At 37.5% G+C, this 10,187-nt stretch overlaps 1 long non-coding RNA gene across 1 annotated transcript; it reads left to right on the plus strand.

Annotated features, from left to right (window-relative positions):
• The first annotated feature begins 4,952 nt into the window (after window positions 1-4,952).
• LOC112127463 lies at window positions 4,953-7,872 on the plus strand. Its single transcript, XR_002910581.1, has 3 exons — window positions 4,953-5,632; window positions 5,740-5,833; window positions 7,766-7,872. It is a non-coding gene; the product is annotated as an uncharacterized LOC112127463 (long non-coding RNA).
• The last annotated feature ends 2,315 nt before the right edge of the window (window positions 7,873-10,187 follow it).

The following is a 10,187-nucleotide window of genomic DNA, read 5'->3' on the forward strand; positions in this document are numbered from 1 at the left end:
GTAGAAGAATGACGGTTCATTGAGGAAACTCATTGACCAGCGGGTGAATGGCGTGTAACCCGACCGGTTTGTACCGTTAGGAAAATCTCCTGGGCTTAGTGTTTGCCATTATTTCCGTGCACATCTGTGCTGAAAACGTGGACAATCTGCCATTAGAGAGAAAACGCTAACTCATCAAATAGCCTAATATTCATCGTGGACACAGGCTCTGTTTCCTAGGAAGGCAATTGCTAACAATACATATTGCTCCGGGTGTTCGTTACTAACATACAATTTACATCACTAATCTTGGAAACAGTGATTTTTATAATAATTAAAGTTCAACCTAGTAACACGTAAATGACTTGTTAATATCTAGCAACAGTCAAAAATGTATATTTCACTAATATAAAACCATGGGAGTTATTTCAGTTAAAAATGATAATTATCCCATCACCAAAATGGATCATATTTGACAGAAACAGTAGTTCATACAAATAGTTGAAAAAGTGGGTCCAGACAACAACGTAAGTTAAGGCAACACAGCTCAACAGGGAAACTACGTACAGATATACAGAAGTAGTATGACAGATATAATGCAATATATGGTCATATCTGTCTGCCGGACGTCGTTGAAAATAAAAATAAAACGTAAATAAAATTAACTACCCGTCGCCCCTATGGCACTTTAAATCTCGATTTCTGTAAAAAGTTTTCTTCCGTTTTTTTCCGCGCGGAAGAATTTTAGAGGAATTGAGGATAAGTGAAAAATATCCACTGTATCGGGAATTGAATTTTGAGCTGAAACGACTATTTGCAGGCAAAACACCCACTGTCTTACTTGTAATGGATAATGGCAATAAGAATTAAACTATGAAAATTAAGAGACAACCATAAGAAGAAATAGATGATGACGGGGTCCCCATTATGTAACGAACCTTACGTGGTAGAAGACTCATTTTCTCGTGTATGTCCAAACAAAACGACATAGAAAAACAAAAAGTTACCCTTGAAAAAAATAGTTAATAGTTGACAAAAATAGTTAACAAAATGATATTTTTCCAAACTTTGTTATTTTTGGACCAATTTAAAATCGGATTTTTTAAACTTTTCTTCCTCATTTCTACATCAAATATTAACAAGCCGATTAAACTGTCATTTTTGAAATATTTGTGACAAATAGCCTGAAAATGCTTGAACCCAATTTTGAGACTACACGAGTTAAATAATCCTTGTCCTACACCTCGTAACCCTTTCCTTTATGGCATTGTCAAATACGATGAATTATTGGGTTATTTTGCAATTCGTTGAACCGCATTTGAGACTACTTGTCTTTTCACTACAAAAGCGCACTTGCCGTTTGCCAAATTTCCAAATCGTTTCCAGATAGTTTTCAGGTAAAAATTGCCTGAAGATGTTAAATTCGTAACCATTCCGGCCGAAATCCTGCGACATCTGTAGGACTCGAGTGGTGTCATTACGAGGAGAAGCCGACTGAGATAATTCGGCCGTCTCCCCAGAAGGGTTGCGTCCACCAGGTGGCCGAGAAGTAAAAAGGCATATTTCATAAAAGGGCGGCTCCTTTGCCGAAACGGCCATTCGGCTCACTAATATGACTAATGTCCGAGCTCTCTCCCAGGCTCATTCACACCCGGACAATGAGACCGCACAGAGGAGCCGCTCGCTGATCCCGTTTCGAACGCGGTCAACAAAAAGCGCAAACTGCCATTGAAATAAACAACCACGTTTTGTGGTTTCCAGGGTCGAAAATCTTATTTTGTAGCACGTAGGCGCAACAACCTGGCTATAATCTGGAAAAGGGTACATTAAAGCAGGTCCAAACTTAGCCAAAGCCGTACCGTAACTGTAACATGATAACGTCGGAAGTGACAAGCCGCGTTCCAACACTTATCGGGTTTAGAGCGTCACATCTAGCGATATTGAGTCCTATCTAACTTGTCTACACTGAACTGCGTCATGGTGTTTCACGTGCAATCATACTATTTTTCTCGACATTATATTTTATTTCAATCCTTTCATGATAGTTGATAGTATGACAGTAACCATGGGGAGCCAAATGGCTATATACTGCAATTATTCTACCTAGATTATTGTTCGCAGCTTTAGTATGGTGGATAGGTCTAGAAAATAAAGGGAACAATAACAAATTAAGGTCATTTCAAAGACTAAGTTGTTTGATGATGACAGGAGCATTTTCAACTACATCCACCCTAGCACTTGAAATCATAACCAATACCTCACCTCTACACATTGAGGTTAAGGTCAGAGCACTAATCAGCCGCTACAGATTAATTAGCAAAGACAGCTGGAATAACATAGGTCACTCGAAAATCTTACAACTATTGAGTAAGGTGATAAAAATATTAAAACCCTTCCGGGGAAAAGTACTTTCAGGTAGTCACCCCTTGTGAATATAATTATAGCATGGGTGATGACCATCGCAACATAGACTGCTACACAGATGGTTCACTTATCAAAGTTAGAGGGAGCGGTGCAGGAATCTACGTACCTAAATTAGGAATCAGCATCTCCTCTCCTCTTGGTAATAACACCTCCGTTTTTCAAGCGAAATCTGGGCTGTTAATGTGTGTTGTAGAACATTTTTGGAAAATAAAATTAAGAGAAAAGATATTAGAATTTTTTCAGACAGTCAGACTAGTCTTAGGTCGTTAGAAAAAAATTATCAACCTCTAGACTGGTGGAGGAAACTGTAGATCTTATCAACAGGATCTCTTCCAGGTTTGAGAACAAGGAACTTATTTGGATACCAGCACATAAAGGACAGTATGGCAATGAAGAGGCGGATAGCCTGGCCAAAAAAGGCTCTAATACTGCGTTTGTCGGGCCTCAACCGGTATTACCTCACTCTATGAGCACAGCGAAAGAGAGTATTAAAAACTGGGGTATGAAAAATTCCTTAAGGAGTGGAATCTATCCCCCGGACACAGGCAAGCGAAAGAGTTTGTTAAGGTGATCAAACCAGCAGAATCGAAACGGCTATTCTGTAACGCAAGGAAGGAAATTAGGAGGCTGATAGGTATCCTGATGGGCCACTGTCCACTGAGAAGACACCTCTTCGTAATGGGTATTCTACCAGATCCTTTTTGCCGTTTTTGCGAAATAAAAGAAGAATCGGCAAGGCACTACCTCGCAGAGTGTGATAGGTATGCTAGGTCTAGATTTATCTTTGAAGGAGCGGACATCACCAAATCACTTCCCGGGATAAAATGGTCCAAAATCTTGGGCTTTGTGAACAAGTCCAAGAGATTTATGCAGGACACGTGAGCGGACCAAGTCCCGGACTTTTTAGGNGAGAGAGAGAGAGAAAGAGCTTCATAACAGGAGTGTACACAGATTCTAAAATGTGTAGTGTTTAATGACCGTTAATTAATAATTATTTCGATATCGTGAGAAGCGGTCTGGTGTGACGGTTTAGAAAAACATTTTCTTTGTCGTGCCAACGTTTCGATCTTTATTGAGGTCATATTCAGGGTCTGGGATTTGTAAACGTTATTTAAATTTTTTATGTAAGGTATTAGGTTGAAATGAAAAAGTTAGTGTCACGAGCTGGATTCGAACCGACGTCCTTCGCCTCAATACGCCGCTGGTCGTGACACGATAGCTCAAGTGGGTTCGAATCCCGCTCGTAACACTCACCTTTTAATTTCAACCAATACCTTACATAAAAAGATTAATTAATTGAAAAAAGGGGGGTTAAAGTTAATTTGGTGGGTGAGATAGAAGGTCACGAGGCCATCATCGTTTTAAACGGCGCGGAGGATTGTAAGGGTGAGATATTGAGGAAAGAGTAAGGGCCATTGGGTTAGGGTGGAAGGAGTGTTTAAAGTGGAACGTGAAGAAGCGCGTTCGGATAAGATCTTTCACAAAAGTGACATTAGTTATTAGTGACATAGAAGGGAGCATTGAGAATACGGCGGAGAACTTTAGATTGAAAAGATTGAATTCGTTGGATATTGGATGATTCGGCCGAGCCCCACAGCTCGACTCCGTAAGTCCAAATAGGTCTGATGAGTGTTTTGTGAGCGGTTAGTTTGTTATGTATGCTTAGTATGATTTTGGTCCAAGTAGGTGTCTGAGTAGACCGTATCTTTTGTTAATTTTTTGCCGTTTTAATCTTGTATGTGGGTTCCAAGTAAGTCTACTGTCTAAGTAAAACCCAAGGTAGCGGACTTGGTTCGATGATGGTTGTAAATTGCACTGGTGGACAGGTTTGACGTTTGAGTGTAAACGTAGCTTGTTGGCTTTTTTGTTCACTTAACCTGATCCGCCACAGATTGCACCAGTTGGAATTATACAACGAAATTCATTTTTTCACATCCTACATGTATTTGTATAATTTAAACAATGTTTATAAATCCCAGGCTCTGAAGATGATTTCCATAAAGATCGAAACGTGTGGTGATTAGTGACCGTTAGTCGAAAATTATTCAGAAATCGTGAGATGCGGTCTGGTGTGATGTAGGTTTCAGAAAAATATTTTCTTTATAGTGCCAACGTTTCGATCTTTATTGAGATCATCTTCAGGGCCTGGGATTTACAAACATTGTTTTCATTTAACAAATACATTTAGGATGTGAAAATAGAAGATAGAAATACTTTGATTGAATATAAAAAATATATTTTGCATTGTATAAATTCACTTTTTCACATCAAATGTATTTGTTAAATGTAAACAATGTTTGTAAATCCCAGGCCCTGAAGATGATCTCAATAAAAGATCGAAACGTTGGCACGATAAAGAAAATGTTTTTCTAAAACCTACGTCACACCAGGCCGCATGTCACGATCTCCAAATAATCAGATTCTGAAATATTATAACGCTGTTAGATTTCTACATAAAATTTAAAACTCTGCCTCTGATAATTTTTATTAACAATTCTTTGAGAAATTGTAATAAAAAAAATGGTTTATCCTTCAAAACGCAATGACGTTGCGTTTAAAGTCTGCTAAAAAAGGATCGGCAGAACTCAAAGCGTTGCTTAAATCGGCAACTCCGTGTTTCCGTCTCATCGCCCCATCGGAAAGCCTTAATGATTCTAAATTCGCAATACTCAGCACCCGGGGGTAAGGAGAAAAAAATTGGAAGAAAATGTGTTTTTTTAAAGGCAGCGGACACGCGGATGGAGCGTTCATTGTAATTGGAGGACTTCCTGTAGAAAACGAGCTCCTCTTCCTTGAATGACCTGTTCGTATGAAAAGAATCCTATCCTACCTGGCAAGAAAAAAACGATTTATCTCAATTCAATTCAGCCCGTCTTCGGCAAATGGAAAAAATAAAAAAGAACGCATATGCAGAAGTCGTAAATAAGCCAATCTTGGCATGAAATCTAGACAGTCGTTTATATTTGTTTGCAGAAAGACGGGATTACATTCGTCCCTAGGATCCCATTACACAAACATCAAAACACGTATATTCAAATAGGCTTTGTACGGAAATCGAGTCTCAAATAGTAAAAGAAAAAAAAAAGGTAGGACGCATAAAGACATAATGGAGGGATAACAAGAGTTTTGACATCTTAAAAAAAGAAAAATGCACTTTGGATCAGCGAGGAATAGACTTACTTACTCTTATAAAATATGATGATTAACGATTTTCTGGTTCATTGAATATGTATGTATCTTAATTAAAAACCCATGAAAGAATTATTCATATTTTTGAATCAATTTATCATCTTTAGAATAATAGTGATGTTATAATAAAAAGATCATGTTTGTTAGCAGGTAGGGACTAACCTACTTAATATAAAGTCGTCAGACAGAAGCAAACTATGTCAATCCAGCAAGGTGTCACCTTGAACTTTTGAATAGATAAGTGAGTAAAACCGCAGAACATTACGTTATGTTTAATTTGATAACTCAAGAAAGTGCAGGAGGCGTAAAAATGTATGATGATCATACTAGGAAGTGGGGACTTTGTTCTCCAAAAACTGCAGCCTTTAGTTTTACTATACTTTCCTAGTTCCTTAGTTCAGCGCAATTGATTTTATCCTGCTCCTAAACAATACTAGGTAATTGACTGTAATTGCTACAATTCCTTTCTCTGGGGTTTCTTTTATCATTTATGTGGGTTATGTCTCCATTGAGCGGTTGCTTCGTGTTGACGGGTTTCTTTCTCAACATTTCATAACCTACAAATGGGGTCGTCACTGAATATGCCCTGGTCGTATTTTGAAATATTTGATTAAAAATTTTTTGGATAGCTGACTGTTCCAAATTTCATACTTGGAGTTATGTTCTCTATTCTTAAAATATTCTTTTGATGTCACTAGCTATTTTATTAATAAGAAATTTTCTTTACAGGTGCACTTATCAATTTGCTTTTGTTTTAGACTTGCTAAGGATAAAGCGATCATAAAGTGATACATAATTTATATGATTGAAAGTCAGTCGACAGTCTAAATAAACGTCCAATATGAAACATAAAACTAAGTTCAATAAAACAGCTTTGTTTTTTCTGGTTCTATGGTAATAGTTTAATCATTTGGTCGTTTCCAATCTTGATCATTGAAAAAAAAAAAAAAAAAAAAAACCAACAAAGAAGAACTGGAGAGTAATTCATATTAATCAATGCACATTCACATTTGTCAAAGGGAGGAAATCGCGAGGCGAATGCTCATTAGGCCCATAAGGGGGTTTATCGAGTTGTGTCAATGTGGAGGTCTGTGTGGATAGTAAGTTTTGATATGAAGTAGGGTGCTTGGGCGAAGGATTTTGGTATGACTGGAATTTTTGGAGGTTGGAGCGTTGGTCGAAGCTCCAGTTAAATTCATTTCGTTCAAATCGTTTGTAATAATGATGCATAGATGATGAGTTTTCTTTTTAGTGATAGTTTTGATCTGTTATTCAGTAGTTTTTTGGGTTGTTTATGTTGTCTGTTTAGTGTGTTCCAAATAGATCTTTTGTCAAAGTAAAGCCCCAAATACAGACATCATTGGTTGAAGGGAGAAGAGAAGAGTTTTATTATATTGGAGGATAAGTGATCCTGAAGAGGGTGAAGTTTATTCCATGGAATTTGGTTTCGCTGAATCTAATCTTCCATTTCTTGAACCATTCTTCAAAAAAAGATTTTCCTACGGTTTTAGACGACTACTAGGTCTGGGTTTGCTGAAAGGATGGCAGTATCATCTCCATATGTTACGAGTACACTATCTTGAGTCTGCGGAGTACACTGAATAGATAATGGGGACGAAGATGCTGCCTTGAGGAAAATTCGCTTTGGCTCATCCATTAGGATAAGGTGAAGGATTTTGGTTGAAGAGAACAGTTCGATTCCGTACATGTAGATTGGTTGTAGAAATGATGTGTAAATGGTAATGGTGTTTGGAGTTTAGTGAAAGTTTCAATCTGTCTGATCGAGGTCATATTATGAATATATGTGTAAGTTGCATTTAATGCAGAAAATATGATCAGTTTAGCCGATACCCAGTTGAGTGGTTCTAAGAAACCCATCTAATATAAACTTGGCCATTTCAGATCATTTGACCTCCGCATCCTTGTTGTTTTCGCGTATCAGAGTTTGGGCTCCTCGCCATCTTGCATGTTGATTATGTTGTTAACTTTTTCATTTTTTTTAAACTGTTTTTCCATTATATGTTTGTAAAAACTGAAAGAGATTTGTTGTTTTTATCTTTGTCTGTTAGTATTTTTCATGGTTTTGAAATTTTTTGTGTAGATTCGCCGAGGGATGAACATGTAGTTTAATCATTTTGGTCATCCTGATGATCACCTTGATGATTTGTTTCAGAAGCACACTAACCGACTGCTGCTGGCAGAGGAAAGTGGAATAGACCAAAATGATCGAAACTCCAAGCCTGAGGTTCATCATCCTACAGACATCAAGAAGAAAGCTCACAATTTAGCATTGTAGAGTTGCTCTTTGAACCTAACTTTAAGATGGATGAAATATATCTATTATATAATTCAAATTTATGAGGAAAATATTCAATTTTTTCCAGAACATTAAGGTTCTCAATCCTTCATTTCTTTTTCCAGGAAATCTTTCCCTTGGGGTTGTTCTTCAAGGAAAAGTTGTCTCTCGCGATGACTTTCACAATCAGTGGTTTAGGGTGTGTGCGGGGCGTGTTTGTGATATCGGGGCGAGTGCTGGGCACCTGTGTTTGTGCCCCTCCTGACCCAGTTACGGACAGATGTTACCCCGGGTGCTGAACCGGGCAGATGCCACCTTCCGCTTCCTCCATAACGGGACAGCACGAGTCCGCGGTACGCAGGTATCCTCTTCTCTTCCTCATACCTATACCGTTTCCCTCTTCAGGGTCCCTTATTAATAATATATTAGGGGGTAAGCACGACCCGCCCCGCTATCCCCGGCTGAACGCACTCGTGAACAATGCCCCGACCCAGGAAGCTATTAAACTGCATAAAGGGGAAAAATGAATATGGACCTATAACTCAGTGGTATTGTTCCTTCTTACATTGGAAGGCATCAATCGAATTTCTTAACGGGATATGATTTTTACAAAACCCAGGCACACCAATCTAAAAAAAAGAGACAACGACATTTCTTGATGTTAAATTTCCTAGGACACCTACCTGAACAATTTATAGAATCAGACCGAAACAAATGGCAAACATTGGTTGGTGAATATAGCTTTCCGTTGCTTGAAGAGATTAAACTTTGTATTGACGAACATATTTTAACTTTGGTGATGGACACAACCAGGGCATCGAATGATGAACCAATAATTTGAACATCTTCCATCAACTTGGACTATATTATCATTGATTTCATCTCTCTAACGAATTTCACCTATTCCTGATTTATGTGTCTCTTTGAACTTATGTCATTCGATACAAGTATGAATCATCAGCGAAACACGTTTGTGACAGACAAAACCAGCACTAACAGACAGAGCAGAATGCTCAGAGATGATCAAAGTGCTGATAATTAAGGGCTGACAATTTGATCTAAAATTATAATTCCATCTAGATCACTATTTAGACTAATACAAACCATAGGTGATAAGAGAAATTGTGATACCAATAGATAGTCTTTTTGCAACAAATTCGTGGGGGTTTTCTTTTTTTGTACTTGCTTATAATAAGGAAAACTTAAACATATTAAGCTGTGCCAGGAACAATATTTTTCAAACCAAAGGTACCAGAACAAAAAACTCGGGATGATCCTTGGCTAGATTACGGCTGAACATGCTAGACCTTTCGTTAGACTTTGATCAAACCGTACATTTCGTCTAATAAAATAAATAATCAATAAAACAATAATATTTCAAAAGAGGAAAACAATCAATGGAGATTGCAAAACCAATCAATTAGTCATAAACTAATTGGTGGCAGAAAGTTTTTCAAGCGACGAGATATTTGCCTTAAGGACTTCTCTTTTTCAAATAATCTAGTGGCATATGAGAATAACCTTTGTACAAGCGCGGAAGAAGGCAACGGAGTGTTGAACTTATAAAAAATTAATCCATTTATGTTTAGTGATCTAATTGACCAAATTACTTATTTCAATTAATTATTCTTTATGTACGGCCTTGGTTGAGATAAAAAATTTAGTATCACGAGCGGGATTCGAACCCATGATCGAAGTCGCGATAGCTGAAATGGTTAGAGCATCGGCGTATTAGCCGAAGGTTGGGTTCGAATCCCCCTCATGACACTAAATTTTTCATCTCAACCAAGACCTTACTTTTTATAGCTGGATATTTTTCCAATTAGCTAAATCTCATGACGGATCATTTAAGTACTGATGTGTTTGTAGTTCAATCATGGATAAATCTGGGAATGGAACGGATATAAATGAGGATTCTTCAAAATCAAAAAATGCTTCATAATCTCTGTTGGTGTCGTTAGTGGAGGAACTATGAGAAGTATTCTCCAAAACGAGGCTGATTGCTTGCTTGCAAAGCCGTAACTAACAGTCCGCAATGTATAAAAACAAGTTGAGACACAACTTGCAATTTATTGTTGAGAGAAAGTATAGACGGTAATAAAATTCCGATAAAAATATTGTTTTCAGCTTGCAAAATATCAATCAAATCGGGGAATGGTTTTGTACATTCAAGGTGTTCATTAATGTACTGGATTTACAAGCATTGTTTACATTATACAAATACAGATGTGAAATAATGTACACAAAGTAGTAATTTTAGGTTTAATCAAAAGAATTTGGACTCACTCAAAGTGTGTGT

This window comes from Cimex lectularius, unplaced genomic scaffold (genome assembly GCF_000648675.2).
Source record: "Cimex lectularius strain Harlan isolate CLEC.00 unplaced genomic scaffold, Clec_2.1 scaffold17, whole genome shotgun sequence".
Lineage (NCBI taxonomy): Eukaryota > Metazoa > Arthropoda > Insecta > Hemiptera > Cimicidae > Cimex > Cimex lectularius.